Genomic DNA, 12,616 nt, shown 5'->3' with positions numbered 1-12,616 from the left:
AGGAGAGGCTCTAGAGGCCGGTGGCTTTCACCTTGTTGGATCTTAAACTCAATTTACCAAACCCACTTGACATTGCAACCTTGAACACATGTGTGTACAAATATACAAACAGAGTCATGGAATAGTATTCACCTTTTTATGTGTGATTTCCTGTTATTTTCCATTCTATTTCTTTTTAGTACATTAAAATATGAAGGTCTTCACCCACCAAGTTTGGACTCACAACCCACTCGTGTTTGACAACCTGCAGTTTGAAAAACACTGCTGTAGGCAGCTGGCAAAACGAGTCCTAGGGCCAAGGGACCACCTTCCCCTCCACCTGCTGCTGCATGTGGGGTCGTGATACTCTTTTTACTCTTGCCTGCTTTTGAGAATTTCTGTAAGTGACTTGAGACAAAACAAAACCCTGGCCCCGTCATCTTAGCTTAGCCTACTTCCTCCTCTAATACCCAGAGAGAGAGTAATAGCACAGGCACTGAGAAGAGTATAGACAGAGGTCAAAGGAAATCCAGTTGATTGTGAGGTATTGACTCTCTACACCTGGTCATTGCCCCCTCCTCCTCCCTCCCCCCAATGTAGGGGTACCTGATTTGAAGCCAGAAAGAGACAAGAAGGATCAAAGGTATTTACCCTCAGACAATGAACAGCCCCAGAAGAACTGAGATGATATGACTGACTGTGCCCTGTACTGGGACTTGTGCTGAGTGGGGACTCAGTCTAACTTTGCTGGCCTTGAAATGACTCCTGCAACCATAGGGAGAGGACAGACATTGAGATTCTCTGATGAGGGTCTGACCCGTTAGGCCCAAGCCCGAAATCTTGCCTGCTCGAGAATCTCAACCCTGCCAATGACCTCCTGTCCCCTCTAGCTTTATCCCTTCTTTCTGCTTTCCTCCACAGCAGACACGACATAACGCCTTGGGGAAGAGTTTCCAGGCTGGTCCATTTGCTTATCAACTATTCTTTCCAAGGCCCTCCTCCCCTCCACTCTACTGAAATGGCTCTTGGATCTAACCAGGGTGGCTGACAAGTTCCCACTGCCGAATCCAGAATGAATCCTTTGCTCTCACTGTACTCAGGCAGTCGCAGCACTTGGCCCTTGGCCTCGCCCCCTCTCCATCCACCGCACTGACCTGGTTTTCCTCCTCCTTGCTGGTGTTCCTTTCTAGCCTCCTTTGCTGGCTTTCCTATCTCTCAACACCAAAGTGCCCCAGGGCTCATCCTTGGCCCTCTTCTCCTCTCCATCGACACCCTCTTGCTGGGTGAACTCATCATGCCCTGGTTTTCAATACCATCTACATGCTGACAGCTCCCAAATGTTTTGACCTCTTCCCTGAGCCCTAAACTTATTCCAACTACCTATATAGCAGTCCCTACTGGTGCCTAATGAGCCCTTCAAAACCAATATGTTCAAGTGAAACATTTTATTGTTCCTTGCTCCCCTCCCCATCTCTCCCATCTCCATAGATGGCACCATATCTTCTTGGTCACTCACCTCCAAACCTGGGATCCAGTCTTTTAATTCTCTCTTCTTTCATACTGCACATCTGATCTATCAGCAAGTCCTGTCAACACTAGCCCCCAAACACAGGCCATAGTCAGCCATTTCTCACCACCTCTATTGCTGAAACTCTACTCAACCACCATCATGTCTCCCCTGGACTATTGCAACAGCGCCTAACGCATCTATCTCCCTGTTCCCCCTCTTCCCCGTCTACATTTCATTCTCCACCCACAGCCAGATGGATCTCCTCACTGGGTAAGTCAGATCACAGCAATGCTTGATAAAACCCTCTAAAACTTTCCCATTGCACTTAGAACAAAACCCAGGCTCCTTGTCCTACCCTTTGGCCCACCCAATATTTATTCTGTATTCCTTACTTTCTGATTGAACCCTTGTTTTATTTGGAGCAGTGTAGTTTTCAGCTAAGTTCTATTATTTCCCAGCCTCCTTTACATCTAGGGGTGGCCAATGAGATAAAAGCAGAGTTGTTCAGTGGGGCTTTCAGGATTATCTTTTTAATAAAGCTGGCTCAGCTAAGAGGATGCAAGGTTTTGTTCTTTCCCTTTCTTCCTTCCCACTGTTTGAAATGGAGGTTCGATGAAAGGTATTCCAACAGCCATCTTGTGCTTATGAAGCAATCTTGATGATAGAAACTCATGATAAGATAGAAAGAGCATGAGTTCCTGATGACCATGCAGCCACCAGGCTTGGATTTCCTAATTCTGAGCTTTTCCTAGGTGAGCAATATCTCGTGTTAGCCTCTGAAGCCAAATCTAACCCTCAGGAGTAGGACTTGCAAAGCTCAGTGTAATCTGGACTCTACTTCTCCTACATTCTTCAGCCATTCTCCTGTTGCTTTACCATGTTCCAGTCACACTGGCTTTCTTTCTGTTTCTTGAACAGTCTAAGCTTAGTCCCACCTTGAAGCCCTTCTCCCATATCTCTGTAACTGCCTCCATCTTATCTTTTGATCACCTCTTTGGAAAGTCCTTTCCTGACTTATGTAGCCCCTGGCCAGTCTTCCTTCCATTAACGTCCTTTTAAAAAATTCATGGCACTTTTCACTCTTTGAAATTATTTACTTTTAAAGACATGCTTATTGTCTGTTTCTCCCTTAGCTTGTAAGTTATTGAGGACAGAGATGTTGACTGTCTTGTTCACTGTTATATCTCCTGGGCCTGGAATAGGATAGGTACTTAGTAAGGATTTGTTAAATGAATGAGTGGATAAGATGGTTTTTCAGAATTTTTGAAAGAAATTTACCTTTTTGAATTTAAATTGTTGAAGACATTTATCACAGAATCCCTTCGCACCGTATTTGAAAATAGTTCAGGAAACACCTGTGGCTCCCCCAGGGCTGCTGGGCTTAGTGACAGCCATAGAGACGTGAAGACAGCGTAGCGCCTCTCCTCCAGAAGCTCAGAGCCTAGTGGGCAACACAGATAATTTAGCTCATATAGACAGGAAAATGTTGACGTGCTGTATGGCCTCTGTGCAGGCCACCAGGGTGGTACAGAGGACACACAATAGGTTACGAGAAGTTTCACGGAGGCAGTGGTGCTTGAGCTAAGCACGGCCAGTATAGAGTGCCTTCCTGGCAGACACGGTTGAGGACAAGGGCACTGCAGGCTGGGCTAATAGCCTAAATAAAGATATAAAGAGGCAAGGCGTGCAGCGCGACCAACCATCCCGGTTTGTCTGGGACTGTCCCAGTTTTACCACGGAACTTTCATGTCCTGGGAAACCCTTTTGTCCAGGAAAGTCAGGACGATTGCTATCCTAGAGATGCAGTGGACAGACAAGGCCCTTAATATTCGTCCCTTGCTTTTAATCTTATTGGCAAAAGCATCTTGAGACTGGTCACTGTGTCCCTGTATTTTGGTGCCTTTGTCATTTATCTACACACACAACACCACTACTATCACTCCCCATACTAACACCTACACATTCCAACACACACACTTTACATGTATACATCCTGCAACACATACCCCAAGACACAAAACACATATGCCTCAACAGATATACCCCAACACACATACACACGCACGCACACGTACATCCCTCAAAACATACACACACACACCCATCCAGTCCTTTGAATTGAGTTCCTGCATTGACCTTTTCAAGCCCACCACCATCCCATGTGCCCCAACTCATGGACCAGGCTTTAGTTTGGGTCTCCATTTCTACCTCTCTGTCTAGGTTACCCCAGGCATCCTTTCTCCCAAGGACTGGGGCCTTGTCCCTCCACTCAGGCCTAAAGGCTGGTTTGCAGACCTCCCCATACAGCCTGCTTGCCTGTACTCCTGGATGTCAGCCATCTCTGGCTCCCACTCTTGCAGGCTGCCCCACTGAAGAGACCCTTCTCACCCCCTTGCAGCTCTGGGCCCCAATTGGCCTGGATCAGGAAGGAGGCGGTGCCCTTTGCATCCTCCCGTCTTCCTATACCCTGGGCATGGGCAGTTTGCTCCTACAGAGACCACCCACCTTCTGGCCCAGGCTGCCAACTGCAGTGCCCTCTCCTCTTCTGGGAGCATTCTGCATCACTGGGCATCCTTGGCCACCCTGCTTGTGTAGCACCTCTGGCTGTGGGACACCACCTTGTCCTGGCTTCTCTTCCACCTCCCTGGCTGCCTCTTTTCTGTTTCCTTTCTTCTTTTTCCTCCTGCTCCCTAACTTGGTCATCAGCCCATCTCAGCAGTAAGTCTCCTTGATCAGTTAACATTAGGTTTGGCTGCATATAACAGAATCCCCCAAATGACGGGCTTTAAACTCCCTAGGTTTTCTTCTCTCATGTCAGAGCAGAGCACAGCAGAGCAGGGCAAGCAGCTCAGGGCTGGTGGGGGCTGACGTGGCCCTGGGAAGTCATCGTGACCCCGCTCCGTTCTCTCTGCTCTGCCATCCTGAATGCGTGCAGTCTGTTTGGAAGGCACTTGCTAGACACCCCTCTCTGACACTGACCGGCTCTCCAAGGTCTCTCCAACCCTCAGCGCCCGCTCTAGCAAGCGCTCCTCTAAGCTCCCCTCTTTCCCCCATCCTTTACAAATCCCACAGTGCCAAAGGCTCCCAACACACTGTCTTCTGTGTGGCCAAGGGCTTGCTGCCTGGGACCTGGCCCTGCCTGCTTACTGAGCTGAAGGCAGGATAGTGCCATAGCCCTAGTGCTCTGTTTCTACTAGGTCCTCTGTATAAATGCATTGCACAGTGAATAAAAGAACACTTTTTGAACAATTGATGGAGGCTTCAGGAAGGGTTGCAGGTGATGCTGAGGGGCCCTGAACCCCAAATGTACCTTTGTGGCTGGAGAGGGCTAGTTATCCCCAGTGTGTGTAAGATAAGTTAGTTATCAGAGTGTATCTACACTTAATTAAGAAAGGATTTTTGGTTAGCTGAGCTCAGGTAAATAACAGTTTCCTCATCACAGATACACACAATGTCATAAACAGATTTTATAGTAATGCATATCCTTAGCTTCTTTGGACTAGTGAATGTCGGTTGCTGGGTGTTTCAATACCTGTGTTTCTGATGAAAGCCAAGGCATTACCAGCATCTTCTTTTTACTTTTAATTAAGTTCCTTGCTCTGTGCTGTTATTTCTGAATTGGTAGAAAGTTGTGGGGGTATGAGAAGCAATAGATACTCTAAGGGAGATGAAGGTCAATAAAAGTTGAATATTTTGTATTTCTTCATCCTAAAGATATTTATTCCTTATGTATCTATATTTATGTCTTTCTTTTCCTTTTCCTTGTTTTTGGAAAGGTGGAGAAGGGCATATCTTTACATCCCTGGCCTGAGACCAGCTTGCATGAAAAAACTCTGGGTAGACAGGCGCTGCTGACCCTGACGGGAGAGCCCCAGGACACCAGCTGTTATCCTGGGCTCTGCTCATGGTTTCATTGGCGGAGCTAACGGGAACTGACTCTGGAAATCTTTACTAACTTAAAGAGTCAGTGTATGATAGGTATTTGTCCTTCAATAGGCCAGAATTGAAACACTTTACCCCCTTTACAGTGGGGTCTCCTAATTAAATACATGTATCCATCAAGCAAACATCTGATCCTTTCCTTTTCATTCATTTTTTCCCCCCTCCAGCATTTCAACCCATAACCTAACATAGAGGGAAGGGAAGGCTCTGAACAAGCCAAGGAGCTGTGTGAGATATCCCTCTTTTCTGGGATTAGCACCTCACTCACCAGGGCCGGGGCCTCGAGTCTGGGGGTGGGAAACACAGAAGGAAGCCTGGGGAGAGAGCAGTGGGAACGCGTACGACGGCCCAGTGCCCAGCTCTGAGGTGCCTCAGGGGCTGGGCCAGAGGCACAGGGATGAATATCGAGAGGCCTTGAAATAACGCAGCCTTGCGAGTCCATAGGTCTGGGTGGTGGGGGAGATTAAGCTGGTAATGGCTCTGTTTTTTTCTTTTTTCTTTTCTTGTTCTACAACCACAGTGGTTCTCCCTGCAGAGTTCCCTTCAATGGCAAGACAGAGACCAGTTTACTGACTGTGAAAATTCAATTCGAGTCTTATGTAAGGAAAGGGGGAACTTAGGTGGAGCATAACGTTATAACTGCTTTTTCTGAGCTGCATTACTGTGGGAGCCTCCCAGGTACAGGTACTGATTTGTACAAATATGGGGTACACAGGTACACTGGGGGATGCATGGGGAATAGAGGTCCTCAGCTTTCATAGACATAGACTAGCACGTTCACTGGTTTTGTTTGAAAAGCAAAAAGGATGTCTTATCTATCTCTGTATACAAGGGTAACTTTTCTTGACTTTTCTGTGCTGTCCCTGTCACACAGTAGAACCTAAGAAATGATACTTTGGATCAACTAGACATTTTTATTTGCTGGCAGCTCATTGGACAGACAAGTCCTTCTCATTCTCCAGTGCATAGACACGAAGGTAAGTTCTGAAGTTCAGGAATGGCTGAGGACCCAGGATTGCTATTTAAGGGGAGTTCGGTGCCTGGGCCCTGGTGATCCCCAAGTGAACACAGTTGGGTTTGGAGACCCAAAGCAAAGAAACCTTTGAAATGCTCCACTTTTCCTTTGTTCGCAGCAAATAAACAGCTCATTGGGTTCTCATCACACGTGGGCATCTCAGAGCTGCACACAGGACCGCTCATGGCAGAAATGGGGCGGGGAGGGGATGGGGTTCCTTAACACTTTCCGCTCAGCTGTCCCACTGCTCATTAGCTGCCTGGGCCTGGTGCCCGAGGGGAGGAGGGTAGCCCTTCCCCTCCTTCCCGTGGTCTTCATTGCCTCCACCTTATCTCTGGCCCTCATCCCCTCCCCCATGGGCTGGGTCTCTCAGCTGCCACAACACCACCAATGTCCTCCTAAAGCACTCTTGCAAGGGGGTCACACGCTTTCCTGGTCTTAAGACCCTTTCTGGGCTGACAAGGCTCCTCATGGCCTAGCTACACTGGACTCACCTAGACCATCTTCTCATCACGTGTGCTCCTCTTCTGAATGACTTTCCTTCTGTCATGTCCACCTGGAAAATGCCTCCTCACACTTCAGGACTCGGTTCAAATCCTACCTCCTCGGATCCCTGGCAGATGTAGGTGTTTCTTGCTCACACTGCATTGTGTGATCCCAGTTAGCCCCCTGAGCCATACCTGTTTGTGTTCTGGTCTCCCCAGGAGACTGTGGGGTTGGTGGTGGTGGTGGTAATAAGGGTCAGGGACTTTGACTTATGCACTGCTATAACCCCAGTAACTAGCTCAGCATGGTTATTGAATAAATGGAAGAGAATTCTATGCTAGGAAGCTTGTGATTAATAATTTGAAGTGGGACACTAATCAAATGCTGTATTTAGCACCTTTATTTTTCTAGAAAATATACCAACTTGGATAGTCGTCCCTATGGGGCCTGCTCTTGAAATATTTCCTGAATATTCAAAACACGTTAAATCCTACTCCTGCACAGCTTCCAATACCCCTGCCCCAGCCCTTGCCCAGTAAAGTGGAGGAGGGTTTCCCCAGGTCCTCTCAGCTAGCTCCATCCCAGCACCTTGGTCTTACTGAGAATGGAGCCAGGATGACAATGATTTATACAGTTCTTGCCAACAAACAATAGGTTTCAGGAGTTCAGGTGTTGGGGGAGCCAGCTCAAAAGGAATGACTAGATAAGAAGCCCTACAAGATGGTTTTGTGTTAAAGCCCATTTTAGGAATAGTGTGGGAGCATGAGAGATGCGACCACACCTATGTCAGTATCCTTATGTCTGGTGGGACGTCGGAGAGGAGCACACACATGGTAGCCTGCTGTGCAAGGCCAATTGGAACTCAGAAGTCTGCATTTGAACCCCAGGCCCACTGACCAACTCACACACCGGTGCCTTAGGGCCTTCACCCATTACCTGTGATGACTGACCAGTTTTTCAGAAGCATTCCCTGAGCAGGCACTGTGCTGGTGCTAAGCAGCTACAGATGAATAGCAGAGACAGTCTCAGCCCTGGGGTGCCTGAGTTTCAGAGACGACAGGCATCCTTGCTGAGGCCTCGGAGGGACTTAAGGATGTGGAGGGCTGTCTTGGCTCCCAAAAGATGGGCCCCATCCAGCTATGCTGGTGAGTAATACTAGGCTGTCTTATCAAAATGCCCTCCCATGCCCACTCTCTCATCAAGGATTTGCCTCTGAGACCTCAAAGACAGGCCTTGGGTATTCTGAGGGGGTTCTGCTTTGGAGTCTGAGCTTTTACAAAGGTCAGCTTGGCCCCATGATCCTTGGGGCCCCCTCAGCTGGATCTTCCTTTGAACATGGCCCCAAGCTTGTCCGTCTCCTGTGCCTGGGCTGTCAGGTGGGCAGGACATCTTGTCTGGTCTGGTACGCTGCTCCTCCGTTCAGACAGTTGAGCTATTCTGGTGAGGCACGATGCATGATGGTGATTGGCAACAGAGGCTTTTCAGGTCCCGGAGCCCAACTCTGCCTAACAGGCCACAAGTGTCCACTGATGTGAAGGACTTCTCTTCACTCCACACTCTGCAGGGCCATGTGGTCAGGGACTACACCCAGGTTCTCAATTCTTTTAGCAAATGAATGCTAAGGGTCATTTTTATGGTTTGCTTTGTCACTTTGGACATTTTCATCACCCTAAAATTGACATTTAGCTATGGGTTATGCAAAAAACGAAAAAACAGCTGTTGTGAAAGCAAGTGCTCTGAGCTTCCTGTGGAAGCCTCCTCCATGTTTTGTGTACCCATATCCACAGTGTCGCCATGTTTTTTCCTGCCTTCTCCATTGGGCCCACGTTTCTTGATGGCGACAGGGAGCCAGCATTGTGTGTGGGGGTGGCCTTGCCCTCCAGCCTGTGTGCAGGGCGTTGGCTACAGCATTGATGTGTATTATTGTATTCAGAACTGACAGGCACAGTCACATCTCTGGCTGAGATTGAAGGCTCAGTACAAGGAAAACTGAGCCCAGTGCTAAATGAGGCTTTGAAGCAACAGGAACAGGTCCTTGCCCCTCAGTTGGGGATGGGGGCTCCTCCCACCAAAGCACAAGGTGATCTGGAAGAACTCAATTTACACCCTTGGCTCCCACGGGCTGGGGGATCAGCAGAGGGCGGGATAATCTCAGCTTCTCGAGCAGATGGTTTCTGACTACCGCTTGACCCAGTTCCCTCCCAGCAGATGACCGGCAGCGAGGCTGACAGCTCCTCCATCAGGGGAGCAAAATGTGGACCCTCCTCTCAACCTCCTCTTCCCTCCTCCTACCAGCAAGGACGAGGTGACTTTTGCCTCTTCTCAGTGCCAGGCCAATGAGCAAGATGCTCCCAAAGGCAAGACCTTCTGCCTTTCCCCAACCCTGTCCAGCCCAGGTGGGACTTACAGTAGGAAGTGTTGTAATGAGGCAGGCAAGGAATACTGCTTGAGCTTGTGCTGGGGAGTGGGGGGTGTTAAATCCTTCACTGACTTAATGACTTCTCTCATTCGTTCATTTAATCAATCAACCAACCAATCAAGTATTCATTCAATAATTCCCCAAATCATCGTTCAGGTCTGGCATTAGACAGGGCCCATGAGGCGAGGTCGCTGTCCTGCAGGAGGCCCCATGCAGAAGACAGGGAGGTGAGGACATAACAGACAAGGCCTTGGGCTGAGGGGCTTAATCTGGCGAATAACTATTCAGGACAGAAGAAGGCCAAGGTCTTGAAGACTGAGAATTTGCCAAGTGGCTGATGGCCGTGGTGATGGAAAGAGGCAGAGGACCAGAGCATATGTGCCTGGTGGAAGATGCAAGCAAAACCACAGAAGTGGGTTCATCCTGGCTCAAGGCCACTGGGCAGAAGGTGCTGGCCCAGGCACCTCCTTCCTGCCCAGGGATCACAGTCTTGGGACAGGGCAAGAGGTGGAAACCCCAGGGCACAGAGTGCTGTGTTTGGAAGTGGCAGAGAACTGGGCTCTGGAGAAAGGCCTAAGGAGGCAGAAGGGGGGTTGCCATCCCGGGGTCCCACCTCGGCCCTTGCTTCTGCCTTCTGGTTGGTAAACCCAGGCCAACCCCGTTTTTTTTCCGCTCCGCGGATCCGCTGGGCACCTTGGGGTCGGTTCCTCTGATTGGGAGGGAGGGGGCGCTCGGCCTCCAGATTTGCGGGCCTTGGCGGGGCTGTGGTCCGGGCTGAGCTCTACAGCAGCATGGTTGGCCCGAGAAGCTCGCAAAGGGGGTTGGGGGGTGGGGACCCTGAGCTGAAGGCCACGCTGCGCCTCGGTCGTCCTGGTTTCCCCAATATCCTAGGAAAGCCCGAATGAGCGCCCACCCTGCTTCCGCTTCAAAGTCCTGCCTGATACACGGCGCGGCCAAGGTGGGTGGGTGGGGGGTGGTCTGGGCAAGGGAAAGGAGAGGACAGGGCCGTGTTCCTAGTCGGGGCGCTGCGCCCTGTGAGCACTGTCATGCTGTACGACGCCCAGGTGGGGGCGTTGGGAGGGACGCAAGCAAAGGATTGCACTTGGGGGTCTGGACAGGGCTGGGAGTTTGGTTTCCTTTGACAATGCCTCTTGTCTGGCCGACCAAGAACGGCGGCTTGGAATTAGAGTTGATTGGGTTTTGCGAGCAGCTTGGCCCAATTTTTTCCTTTGGGGCTCCCAACCAGCCTGTGTGATATGTGTTATTGTTCCCCCCTTACAGTTGAGAAGGTAAGAGACCAGAGAGGGTGAAGGCTGTACCCAAGGTCACGCCTACAAAACTGGCAGTGGCTAAGCCTCGACTGGAACCCCGGTTTGTCTGAGGTCAAGGTTTGCCAATTGCGGGTGTGTGAGGGGAAGGGTGGTGGTGCTGGATCCCCGCACAATCGAGGAGTTCCTCGGGTCTCGGAGCCAGCGGTTAGCCAGGACTCCAACGCCCGCCGCCTCCCTCGCCCCTCCATTCCGCAGGGCCCCCTCCTCGCCCAGTGCGCCGGCGGCCCGGGGCGCTCGGCTAGGGCACTGCACTGCAGCCCGGGAGCGACTTCCACCGGCAGAGCCAGCCGGCGGCCCGAGCCGCATCGCCGCCCCCGCCGCACCAGGCCTGTGAGGGAGCACCCCGGGAGGGCCGGGGTGGCCGCGGCGGCGAGAGTTGCCTCTCCTGGTCCCAGAGGGCGGTGTCAGGGACGAGGGCAGGGCCTGCGCGGCCGCCGGGAGGAGGCAAGCGCCAGGATCCTGGGCTGGGAGCCCGTCGGTGCCGCCCGCCACCCAGCTGGGCGAGGGTCGGGAGTGCCCACGTGGTGGGAAAGTTTCGAGACAGCAAAAGTGGCCCGGCACTGCGGGGGTTGGGGGGAGGGGAGAGGGCCGCTCGCCCCTCCTTCTCGATCTGGCAGAAAGGAAAAAGTGGAGGGAAGCGGGGGTGGGAGTGTGGGAGGGGGGAGCGTGCAGCACCGACCTGAACAGATTCCACCTCTCCCCCCCCCCTCCGGGAAGCCGGAGCAGGGAGGCACGGACAGCCTCCTCCCGCACGGCCAGGGCGAGACTCCTCACCAAACACACACACACACACCACCACCACCACCACCACCACCACCACCCGTTTTGTTTTGTTTTTTGTGTTGTTTTTTTTTTTTTGCCAACGTCTATCTCAACGCGCGCGCACATACGGAGATTGTGCGGCTTTTTTTTCCCCTTGGGAGAAAAAACAAGGAGATTAAAAGACGAGAGGGCAAAGAGAAGAACTCCTCCTCGGCGGTCTCTGCACTCTGTGTTGCGGCCGGGCGCGGGGACGCAGCTGCCACTCGCCCGCTCACTCCCGGCCCTGCGGCGTGTGCCACTGGGAGAGCGAGCTACAGCACCCGCACCCGGGGACGTTGCGAGAGTTTTCGGCGCTCGAGCCCACATCGCCGCCACCGCGGCAGGCAGAAGAGCCAGGGGCGAGAAGGGCCTTGCCTCCGCTTCGCCTTCCTCACACGGCACCCCGCGCCCAGCCGGCCCGCGCAGGCAGGCAGAGGGAGGGAGGGAGCAGCGAGGAGGCGGGCGGAGCAGAGGCCCCGGCGAGGCGCGCAGCGGCCGGCCCGCCCGCCGGTGGATGCGGCGCCCCGGGAGCCTGGAAACAACTTTGCCGTGTGACGCGCCGGGAGGACTGCAGGGCCCGCGGCCGGGGGCTCCGCGCCGCCTCTGAGCGGGCCCGCACTCCCCGCACTGCGCTCGCTCCGCCGCCTGCCCGCCGGCCCGCGGCGAGGACGACCCGCCCGTCGCCGCCACTGGCGGCTCATCCTCAGCGCGAGGGCGAGGCGCTCAGGTGCGAGCGCGGGGCCCCGCCGCAGCGCCAGCCGCAGCGCCGCGCCAAGCCGCGCCCGGCTCCGCTCCGGGGGCTCCGGCGCCTTCGCTTCTGTCTCGACCAAGTTGCATCGGCTGGCCCTTTCGCCACCTTCCCCACCCGGCGGCTAAGCCACCGCTCCGCCGCTTTCGCTTCATCCGAGCGGGGGCTGCGGGGCCCCGACGCGGAGAGGATGGCGAGAAGGCTGCAGATGCCGAGGCACTCCGAGACGCCCGGGCGGCAGTGACCCTCCGGCCTCCGCCTCGCCCCACGCGCTTCTCCGGCCTCCGCGACCCTCGGCGCCCCTTCCCAGCCGCGCGCAAACCCCTGCGGCCCGGCCGGCTCCCTCCCCCTGCGAGCCGGCGGCGGCCCTCCGGGCGGGCGGGCG

The sequence above is a fragment of the Hipposideros armiger genome, unplaced genomic scaffold (assembly GCF_001890085.2).
Source record: "Hipposideros armiger isolate ML-2016 unplaced genomic scaffold, ASM189008v1 scaffold_533, whole genome shotgun sequence".
In the NCBI taxonomy this organism is placed as follows: domain Eukaryota; kingdom Metazoa; phylum Chordata; class Mammalia; order Chiroptera; family Hipposideridae; genus Hipposideros; species Hipposideros armiger.
Note: the sequence above shows the minus strand (reverse complement) of the source record.